The sequence below is a fragment of the Apium graveolens genome, chromosome 3 (assembly GCF_009905375.1).
Source record: "Apium graveolens cultivar Ventura chromosome 3, ASM990537v1, whole genome shotgun sequence".
Classification (NCBI taxonomy): domain Eukaryota; kingdom Viridiplantae; phylum Streptophyta; class Magnoliopsida; order Apiales; family Apiaceae; genus Apium; species Apium graveolens.
Window position 1 is genome coordinate 238,604,195 of NC_133649.1, and position 12,117 is coordinate 238,616,311.

The window sequence follows — 12,117 nt, forward strand, 5'->3', positions numbered from 1 at the left end:
TATTGTTGCAATTGTTGCTGATTTTGTTAAATCTAGCCACTCATTACAATCGGTCCCCAACTAATTGAGGGTGGGAATATTTTATTGCGGCATCATTCTCTTGGCACATGAAAATGTGGCTACCCGGGGGCAATTCTTTTTAACTAAAACCATTTGTTATGTTTCAGGAGAATGCCGCCCAAGAAGAATATCCCATCCAAATCCTCTAGCAGAGCTTCTGAAGGGGGCCCAGTTATGGGTGAGTTGCTAGATTTGCTGCGCCAACAGTCTAATCAAATGGCTCAGCAGCAAGAACAATTTCAGTAGCAGCAGCAACAATTTCTACAACAACAACAACAACAGCAGCAGTTCATACAGCAGCTGCAACAACAAATTCAACAGCAACAACTACAGCTTCAGCAGCAACCTCAGCAAAGAAGAGTGAACCAAACTGTGAGTTTTAAATCTTTTCAGTCGGTAAAGCCCCCAGAGTTTAAGGGTGAGGTGGACCCAGTTTCTGCTAGAATTTGGCTAAAGGAAGTAGAAAAAGCTTTCACCCTCACGCAAGTAAGTGATAATCTTAGATCAGACATGACATCTCAAATATATCCAACAATCTCCCCTAACTTGTAAATTATGCAAGAATGTACAAGTTAATAGATTTGATGATGTCAAAAACATTTAAGTTCAAATACAATAAGAGTTTAATAAGACTATTAATTACAACTTATAAAATATCCAGCTTTACCAACATTACTGAATCAACCTGAATCCATAATGATTCTTAACAAAATCATTTATCAGATTATCTTCAGCGTTCTTCAGAACTTTAGCTAACTGTGCTTTGACCTGCATCAGTTCTTCTTCCTTACTATCACCAATTTGATAAATGGCTATTCTGAGAGCTTGAATGGATGTTCTTTGAAGTCCATCACCAAGTCTGATAACCTTAGGATATGAAGAGTTTTCATTATAACATAAGCATCTTCCTTTCAGAATAACTTCCACCTTAGCAGAATTCTTCAGCATATGAATTTCTCTTCCATCACCTTCAGTAATCATTGGATTGTAATGAGAAGTCTTTATACCAGAGATTCTGAATAGATCTCTTATAGCTTTCAAAATGTATTCTGACCATCTTCTTGTAACATCAGATTTTACTTCCAGAAGAGAGTGAATATGTTAAAGTTCCCTGATAGACTTCTTTAATACATCAGTATCAACTAATCTATAAGTCCTTCCATCATTGAGAAATAAGATCAATTTCTCTTTTAGATTCTCCTTATCATGATCATCTATCACAAATTGAGCAGACAACACCTTGTCAAGGTGCCTTTGTTTGATTTGTTCATATGGGTTGTCTGTCAATATGAAAGGATCTCTTAGAGTAACCTCTACTCCTGTTTGAATCTTCTCTTCATCAGAACCTAATCCATCTCTATCTCTAGGTTGCTTGGCTTTCAACCCAAATGTAGCAAGTTGATTAATCATGAGATTGTATTTTGGTTTAACTGGAGTAGCTTTCTTCCATAACAGCTTCTTCTTATCAGCAATTGTCATTTTATCCAAATCAATTTGAGCATTGTCAACAGTTGATGTCTTGATAGCTTGATCAAAATTTGCTGTTTCTTCTGTACCTTCCTGTCCTTTATTCTGAATAACAACTTGAGCAGTGTTAGAGGTTGTTTTAGAATCTTCAATTATCTTTCTTCTTTTCAGAATTTGAACAGTTTCATCTTCAACAAGATTATCATCAGATACTTGAACCATTTTACACACTGGTTTCATCAGAGCTTGAGAAGTTTTCAAGTCCAGTGACTTGGTTGGTTCATAAATTTTTCTTTTCCCTTTGTCTTTGGGATCACTCTCAGTCTTTGATCTAGTCTTGAACTTTGAAGTTTCAGAATTTGACTTTTCCTTGATCACAATGCCTTTTTCCTTAGGCCTTGGAGGTTTCTTTGTATCAGAAGCTTTAGACTTAGGATTTGTCTTCTCAGCAGCAAATCTAGCTTCTTCCTCCTTGAGAGTTTCTAAATCTATTCCTGGATTGTATTTCAGAAATAATCTTCTTGCTATCTCCTCATCAAGTGTCTGGATTTTAGGATCTTTGTAATAAACAGTAGTCTGCTTCCCTTTTAACTTCAGAGTTTGCAAGAACTTCTGAGAGTCTTTAGATCCTGACTGAATCATAATATCAGAACTTGACATCAAACTTTTCTTATCACCACTTGACTTCAATCTTTGAGAATTCACAGCATCAGAACTTGACTTGTTCTGAATAAAAGATTTTCCTTGAACTTTTCTTTGACCTCTGCTCTTTTCAGAGTTTCCCTGGTCATCACCTTTATCATCCTTTTTCTTCAGTTCTTGAGTAGGTGAGCATTTAGAATTAACTACCTTCTCCCCCTTTTTGGCATCATCAGGAAGTAAGAGAGAAAGAAGAAGTTCAACTGAAGACTGGATTTCATCAAATTGAGCTTTCTGAGAAGCTTGATTAGCCATAACCTCAGCAATTTGGGCCTATTGCTTCTCGAGTTTTCTCAATGGTTGCAACTTTTTCAGAAATAGGTCTGATATACCTGTTCTTGTCAAGCTTGTTCTGTAGATTGAACTTATCAGCTTGTTCCCTGAGTGTACCAACCTTTTTATGAGTAGAAGTATGTAGAACTTGAAGATGTTTTGTAAACAGAGCTGTGATCTTGAGTTGTGTCTTGAAATCAGTATTTGTGAGCAACTTATCAGCTTTTGCAATATGCTCTATCAGAATTTTAGAACATGGAATCAAATCTGATTCATTCCACTTCTTGGTCCACTCAAAACCTCTGTGAGTATCCTCCCAAGGAATAGGTGCTTCTTTTTCAACAAATTTCTTCACCAATTCTTCCTTGCCCAGAGTAGGTACTGGAGTCTCAACAGAAACACTGTCATCAGAACTTGAGGAAGACTCATTCTGTTCTGATAGCTCAATAGTGTGTGAAGCAACTGGAGATTCAGGAATAACATTATCTAAATTCTGATCAGCAAAATTTATCTCCAGAGCTGGTGTCTTTGATGTAGATGGAGCTTCCAGATAAAGAACTTTAGGTATATTCATATTATGAATATCTATTTCAGAATTATCAGTTTGTTCTTTAGCATCATCTGTAGCTTTAATAGGAGAGACATGAGGGGTAACAACTGTGTCATTAGCAGTGTCTTTGGCTTGAGCTGGAAGGGCTTCAATGATAATTGGTTCTTGTGAGATCAGAGATTCCTGATCCCCTTCCTCAGTTTCTTCAGTATCTTCTGATATAGCCTTAGCCAAATACCTCCTTGCCTTCATTTTCTTCAATCTCCTTGCCAATAAAGGAGTTGCTTCAGCAGCATCATAATTTACAGATTTTCTTTTCAAAGTACCAGAACTTTGAGCTGCTTTCTTTTTCTGAGAAGTATCATTCTCAGCTTCAACTATCATAGGTTCAGATGCATGAACTCGTGCTTCAACTATTTCCTCTTCACTCTCAGACTCATCTCTGAGAATCATCTTCCTTCTCTTTTGTGGAGGTTAAGGAATAGACTTTGTCCTCTTAGAAGGTTTAGAAGATGAAGGTCTGGTTGTGTGTGCTGATGGTTGAGAAGTCTGAGGTGTTTGTGTAGAGGTGGTAGGTGCTGATGGTTGAGGTTCTGATAGTTGGACATCAGGATATAGTGCAGTATATTTAACTGGATCATAGATTATTAAGGCTTGTTTGACAGATAAAGGAACTCGGAGGGGTCTTAACACAGCCTTCTTATTATCAGTAGATAATAAGTCATTAAAAGCTCTTTTAGCTAGTCTGAATGATGGAATTAATTCAGTAGCTGATTGAGGCTTATCATCACAACAAAAACTATATATAAGCTGACATAATCTAGCAAAATAAACAATATTTCTGTCTTCTGTCATCCTATCCCCAATGAAACCTAAGACAACACTTGTATAATCAAAATCAGTTTGATTAATGAGAGCATACCTGATTTGTTGACTGAATATGAGGATTGCATCGAAGTTAGAACATTTATTTATAAAAGCCTTGGTGATGTAGTCAAAGAAGAAACTCCATTCCCTCCTTATGTAAGGTCTCATCAATTGACCCAGCTTTGCCAATGTCTTTTCATACCCCAGACTGGCCATTATATTTTGAAGAACTGGCTCCTCAACAGTAGAGTAAACGCAGTTCTCAGGCAGCTGCAGTGCTTGTCGAACCGTGGTCAATGTCACGATATGCTCGTCCTCCCATGATGAAAAGATAATACTCGGGGACCCTTGAGCACCACCATCATCATATACTCCACTTCTCCAGAACTCCAGCACTTGAGTTCCAGAGACTGCATCAGGTTGGGTCAGAGCGTACCCAATATCAGAATTAGCGAGAAAATCCTGAATGAAGTGAAGTTCCGATGGAGCTTCAGCCTTGCTAAGAATGGCGGAGTAGTTGTTAGGAACAAACTTAGCTCCATTGAAAATTACGTCTTTTGGTGCCATCTCTGTAAGAAATTAAGTGAGAAAGAGAGTGTTTGCAAAGTGTTTGTTAAAAGTCCTGAAAGAAAACACTTCAGAGAATATTAGAGAGAGAGAGAATAAGAGAGATGAAAAATAGAAAAGTAAGTAAAAGATTATAAAATCTGTTAACTCCCATATATATACTCTCTCCACTAAAAATTTATATTTTTGAAGCATAATATACACTTTACACCTGGCACCATGTGAACAGTCAATAAACGGCTAGATAGGAGTTAATGGGCACGTAAAATAAGCAATAATTACCGTGCACATGCAGGTTTTTAGGACGTACACGTTAACCACTAACCCATAATGATTATGACTGTTTTTATCTCACCCAAATTTATTCTGATATAAATATGATTGTTTCAGATTTTATCACAAATAAGTCAAGTAAAGAAAATACCACGTAAGCATCAAAGATTCCATCAGGATTTCATATCAGAACTTAACTTATATCAGATGTTAACAGTCATCATAAAATGGCTTCTGTACTGAAAAAGTGAATATCTTTTTCTGTGATTCTTCATACAAATACTGACTTGTTTTTTTCCAGAGTTTTATCATCAGAACTTCCATCAGAACTTGTCCTCAGAATTTTTGCAAATGACACTTAACTGTTTGTCAAAAACAACTTAATCATCACAGTAATTTTCATCATTCATATGGAGTGAAAGTGTGTGCATTCAGCAAAATATCAGATAAAGATTAAAGTCTGATCAACTTCAGTACATCTCAGAAATAAGGCATAACTAAAAAAATGCTTAAAATCTGTCATCAGTCATGATGTTTACTATAAAACAAATTTATGCATGAGCCCACCTCAACTGTTTGTGCTCATTTTATGCATCTTTTGAAATTCCGTTTTACAATGGCTTCTCAGTGTAAGTGAGTCACGACTGCTTATCAGAATTTATGCTGTTATCAGAGTATTTCTCCAGTAATCATAGAGTGTGAAAAGTCACCAATAATTTTTTTTGCTTTTCTAATGCATATTACTTAATACCAGCAATGCACTTGGGCCTTCCCTTCCATATTTTTACTCTAGATCTCAAAGGAGTACCTGACTTTTATTCTTTTTTTTTTCTTTTCTTTTGATAAGTGAGGCTTATCAGCACTTAGTTCATTCTTAAGATTTACTGACAGCAGAATTTGACAGATAAAAAAACAAGAATCTAGTTTGTGACTTAGTAATAAGATACACAAAGTAAACTTGACTAAGCTTAATATCAAAATCTGCATGTGTTAATGAGTTTCCAAATAAACAACTAATTCAAACATGGGATTTCTAGTATGTTAAAGACTACTAGGTCAGCATCTAGCACAGTTATACTCATTAGATTGAATAGCCACAGAACATTCAAAACACTTATCAGAGTATATAAATTCACATCAGATAACAATCAGCATTTAATGAATTTTCAAATTAAGCACAGATTACATATAGATGATACAATCTGTAAACACTGATCATAAAGTCTGATGCATGAGAACAAAAACTAAGCAGATTTAGAGAAAGAACCTGAAACCATTCCAAGTTAATTTACCAATCTTATAAAAGTAGCTTCACATAGTGGTTTTATGAAGATATCTGCTAGCTGTTGATTTGTTGGAAAAAAATGCAATTCCACTGTACCTTCATCCACATGTTCCCTTATGAAATAGTACCTAATGCTGATGTGCTTTGTCATTGACTGTTGAACTGGATTACCTGTCATAGCAATAATACTTTGATTATCACAGTAAATAGGGATTTTAAAAAATTCTAACCCATAATCCAGTAACTGATTCTTCATCCAAAGAATCTGTGCACAACAGCTTCCTGTAGCAATATATTCTGCTTCTATAGTTGATGTGGAAATTGACTTTTGGTTCTTGCTAAACCAAGAAACCAATCTGCCTCCAAGAGATTGGCAGCTTCCACTAGTGCTTTTCCTGTCTATTTTGCATCCTGCAAAATCTGCATCTGAGTAACCAATTAGCTTAGAATCTGATTCCCTAGGATACCACAATCCTAGATCAGCTATACCCTTAAGATACTTGAAAATTCTTTTCACAACTAATAAGTGGAGTTCTCTTGGATCAGCCTGAAATCATGCACAACGATAGGTAGCATACATGATATCAGGTCTACTTGCAGTTAGATAAAGTAAGGAGCCAATCATACCTCTGTAGTTAGTAATATCAACTGATTTACCAGTATCCTTATCTAACTTGGTTGCAGTGGCCATGGGAGTGGATACAGTTGAACAATCTTGCATTCCAAATTTCTTCAGTAAATTTCTGGTATACTTGGATTGACTGATAAAAGTCCCTTCTGCAGTTTGCTTGACTTGAAGGCCCATAAAATAGATGAGTTCGCCCATCATACTCATTTAATATCTTGACTGCATTAGCTTTGCAAACTTCTCACACAGTTTGGAATTAGTAGAACCAAATATGATATCATCAACATATATCTGTACCAAAAGTAAGTCCTTTCTATGGTTGAGGTAGAATAGAGTCTTGTCAATTGTACCTCTGTTAAATCTACTTTCCAGAAGGAATTGAGCTAAAGTCTCATACCATGTTCTTGGAGCTTGCTTAAGGCCATAAAGTACTTTGTCAAGCCTGTAGACATGATTGGGAAATTTAGGATCTACAAAGCCTGGAGGTTGTTCAACATATACCTCTTCTTCTAATTCTTAATTGAGAAAAACACTTTTCACATCCATTTGAAAGACTTTAAACTTCTTGTGAGCATCATAAGCCAAAAAGATCTTTATGGCCTCTAATCTAACAACCGGTGCAAATGTTTCATCATAATCAATACCCTCCTGTTCAGAGTAGCCTTTAGCAACCAGTCTTGCTTTATTCCTTGTAATTATGCCATCACTGTCAGTTTTATTTCTGAACACCCATTTGTACCAACAACTGATCTGTTATTTGGTCTTGGTACTAGGGTCCAGACTTTATTTCTTTCAAATTCATTTAACTCTTCTTGCATTCCTTGCACCTAATCAGCATCTTGAAGAGCTTCTTCCACTTTCTTTGGTTCAGTCTGAGAGAGAAAAGAATGATAGAGACATTCATTTGAAGTTGCAGTTCTAGTTCTGACACGTGCTTCAGGATCTCCAGTGATTAAATCAGGTGTATGTGCTTTAGTCCACTTCCTTGCAGATGGAAGTTGATCTCTAGAACTCGATCCTCCCCCATGATCCATGCTGTCTCCATCAGCACTTTCTGATGCTCCCCCTATAGTTATGCTCTCTGAGACTTCAGAAATTGAATTTGATTTTTCAGGAGTTGAAGAATCAGAGCTTCCAGAATTTTCAGAATTTGGCTCATCAGAATTAGATAAATCAGAACTTGAAGAGCCAGTGACAGGTTCCGATGCTTCTCGAGAGTCTTCAGATGTGGTAGGTTCTTCATCTTGCTCCCCCTGGACAGGTGCATTTTCCTTTGGAGTTGTTAACACAGTTTCAACGACATCAGAACTTAATCCATCAGAACTTACAGGATCAAGATTTAAGTCATCAGAATTTCCAGAATCAGAATTTAAATCTTCATTCTCAAATCTCAGCTAATCATGATCATCGAAATCTTCAAGTCCAATAATTTTCTTATCATCAAAAGAGACATTGATAGATTCCATGACAACTCTTGTTCTCAAATTGTAGACTCTTAAGGCTTTTGTGGAAAGTGGATATCCAACAAAAATTCCATCATCAGCTTTTAGATCAAATTTGGATAGCTGTTCAGGATGAGTCTTAAGAACAAAACACTTGCAACCAAATACATGAAAGTATTTCAGATTTGGCTTCTTCTTCTTCACCATCTCATATGGTGTTTTTCCATGCTTGTTTATAAGTGTAGTATTTTATGTAAAACAAGCAGTCTGCACAGCTTCAGCCCAAAAATAGGTTGGTAGCTTTGCTTCATCAAGCATTGTTCATGCAGCTTCAATGAGAGTCCTGTTCTTTTTTTCTACAACTCCATTTTGCTGTGGAGTTCCAGGTGCAGAAAATTTCTGTTTGATTCCATGATCTTTGCAGAACTCTTCCATGATTGAATTCTTGAACTCAGTGCCATTATCACTCTTTATGATTTTAACAGAATCATTGATCAATTTATCCAGTTGTCTGACATGATAAGTTAGGGTAGATGCAGTTTCAGTCTTCTTGTGCAAGAAGTACACCCAAGTGTACCTTATAAACTCATCTACTATAACCATATCATATTTCTTCTTTGCAATAGACATGACATTGATTGGACCAAATAGATCAACATGTAGTAGGTGATAAGGCTCAAGAATTGATGACTCAGTTTTGCTCTTGAAAGAAGATTTTCTTTGTTTTGCCTTCTGACATGAATCACAAAGGCCATCAGGAGCAAATACTGTTTTTGGCAGTCCTCTCACAAGATCTTTCTTTACAAGCTCATTTATATTGTTGAAATTTAAATGAGAGAGTTTCTTGTGCCAATTCCAGCTTTCTCCAATTGATTCTCTATTCAACAGACAGATTGCAGAACCATCAGCACTTGTTGAAAGTTTGGCTTCATAAATGTTACCATGCCTATATCCTTTCAGAACCACTTTGCCTGTTAAATTACTGATAACTTCACATTATTCTTCAAAGAAATCCACATGATAACCTCTGTCACAGATTTGACTTATACTCAACAGATTGTGTTTAAGTCCTGACACAAGAGCTACTTTTTCAATGATGACATTCCCAAGATTGATCTTGCCATATCCCAGAGTTTTTCCAATGTTGCCATCTCCATAAGAAACTTCAGGGCCAGCTTTCTCCATAAAATCTGATAGCAGGGCTTTAATTCTAGTCATATGTCCTGAACATCCACGGTCCCAGAACTAGGATGTTCTTCATGTGCCCTTAACTCCCAAGACCCTATGCTTTGCCAAAGGCATAGCTTCTTTGATCCTGAGGTGTTTTTAAGTTTTTCTTTTTGCACGATGCTTGCTTTATCACCTTTTCCTTTTTTATCAGAGATTATGCCTTTCACCACAAGTTGTACATTTCTTTGAGATCTCCTCTGTCAACTTTCCTTTCTTTGCCTTCCATGATTTCTGAAGTCTCATGAATTCTAACTACCTGGAAACCAGATTTTTTTAAAACCTTAAGCTATCTTCTGATTTACCATGAAGAGTTTATCTTTATTTCTTCAAAAAGGCAGCTTTCAGTTCTGATCATTTCTAGCAGCATTAGGAACAGGCATATAATTATTGCTTTTATTCACACCTTCCTTTTCATTCCTATTTTTCCTAGCTTCCTTTACCTTTTTCACATTTCTAATCTCTTTCAGCATATGCTTAAGCTGCTTCTTTGTCATTAAGCCTATGTTTACTTTAGCTGGTTTATCCTTTTTTAATTTGTCAGAAGTTGACTTTTCTTGACTTCTGTCCTAGACTCTATCATCTTTTCAGAATCAGACTTACATTTTTGCTACAAACTTAACAGGATTTACCTTTGGCTTAGCAGTCTGTTTAACAACCAGTTGGCGTAATTTTCATAGTTCCTTTCTCACTTTTATCATCTCCATAACCTAAACCCTCTTTCCAGTTTCCACTACTTAGTATATCCTGAGTTGTTCTGCCAGAGTTAGTCCAAATTCTTATGATCTCTCTTTCCTTTTTAAGTCAACTTTTAGATATTCATTCAATTTTAACACTTCATCTCTAACATACCAAAGCATCATCTCTTTCTTTCTTAGTTTGATGAAGAAAAACTAACTCCTTTTCTAAATAGTCATTTCAGTTTTTAAAGCAAGATTTTCAGAGTAAAGAGCCAATCATACCTCTGTAGTTAGTAATATCTACTGATGAACCAGTATCTTTATTTAACCCGTCAGAATTTACAATATCAGGATTTAAGTCATCAGAATTTACAAACTCAGAATTTAAATCTTCATTTTCAAATCTCAGCTGATCATGATCATTTGAAATCTTCAAGTCCAGTAATATTCTTATCATCAAAAGATACATTGATAGATTCCATGACAACCCTTATTCTTAATTGGAGACTCTGAAGGCTTTTTGTGGAAAGTGGATATCCAACAAAAATTCCTTCATCAGCTTTTAGATCAAATTTTGACAGCTGTTCAGGATGAGTCTTAAGAACAAAACACTTACATCCAAATACATGAAAGTATTTCAGATTTGGCTTCTTTTTCTTCACCATCTCATATGGTGTTTTTCCATGCTTGTTTATGAGTGTAGCATAATGGTGCCCCTAAGTTTTTTTTTTTTTTGAAACTATGTCCCTAAGTTCATCAATGAATATTAATTATCTCACACATTTAACGAATAATGCTGTAAATTTTTATGCACAAGATAAAGATAATTTATGCTCGATCAATTTACGATTAAAATAAAAATTACTTATTCTTGTTTAATTTGCGGTCAAGATAAAAATAACTTATTTTTTTTATTAATTTTTGAAAATTATGTCAATTGTTGAAGACTTTAGACACGTGAACTAATCTAATCTCGTTCACATTTTACATGAGTTATAGAATTGCAAATAATCTGATTTCATTCTCGTGTCTTTCCGCTAATCTAAACTTGTAAAAATTTATTGAGAAGGATTTGTTAAGTTAATAAAATCTCCAGCATTACGTCAAAAAAAAAAACTTGTAAAAATTCACTATGTTAATTTTTATATGTTCTAAAAATAGAGGGAATTCTTGTATCGTCTTCTCTAACTCTTAAGAGCAACCTAAGGGGATTAGCTATTTTCATTAGCTAAATAAGGTAAAATAAATATTATCTAAAATTTGTTGAATTTGTAAGAAATTTTGTTTTAATGGTATTAGCTATAACGTTAGCCATATTTGAAATACATTATTGATTGTTATTTTTAAATTTTAATGGTTTTATTCATATTTTATATCTATCTTTTGAAAAAAAGAAGTTGTAAATGAATTATCATTATTTTTTATTTTTTTATTTAATACAAGTAAAAATAAATATATAATTAATAATTTTTTTTTGATATAATTGTTACAATCTAAACATCTGAAAAACTAGTTAACAACATTACATATATATACCATAATATATTTACTAATTTTATTTATTATCGTTTATAAGTAATTTTATAAATACATAATTTACATTAAAATAGTTATAAAAGTAATTAATAAATTTAGTTAACATGATTTTTTTAAACAAACAATGATTTTTTTATAATTCTATAATAAAATAATTTACACTTAACATTAAATAAAATTAAATATAATGTTTAAAATAATATATATATATATTATAACTATTAAATTATGAAATATATATACATATATACCTAGACACATAACTAGGATTATAGCGGCAGAATACATTTATTTTGGAGGGAAATGACCTGGATTTGATATATATAATGGATTCTCATTGAACATATGTAGCGTGCTGTTTTCTTTTCTCATTATCTAAAAGTTCTGGAGATGTGTTTTTTTTACATATTAGGTATATTTTCAATTTTTGGAAATTTTGGTTGTCAGCTAGATTTTTATAGCTAACAGGTTGCATCCGTTGGAGATACAGGTTTACTTGCAGTTAAATAGAGTAAAGAGCCAATCATACCTCTGTAGTTAGTAATATCTACTGATGAACCAGT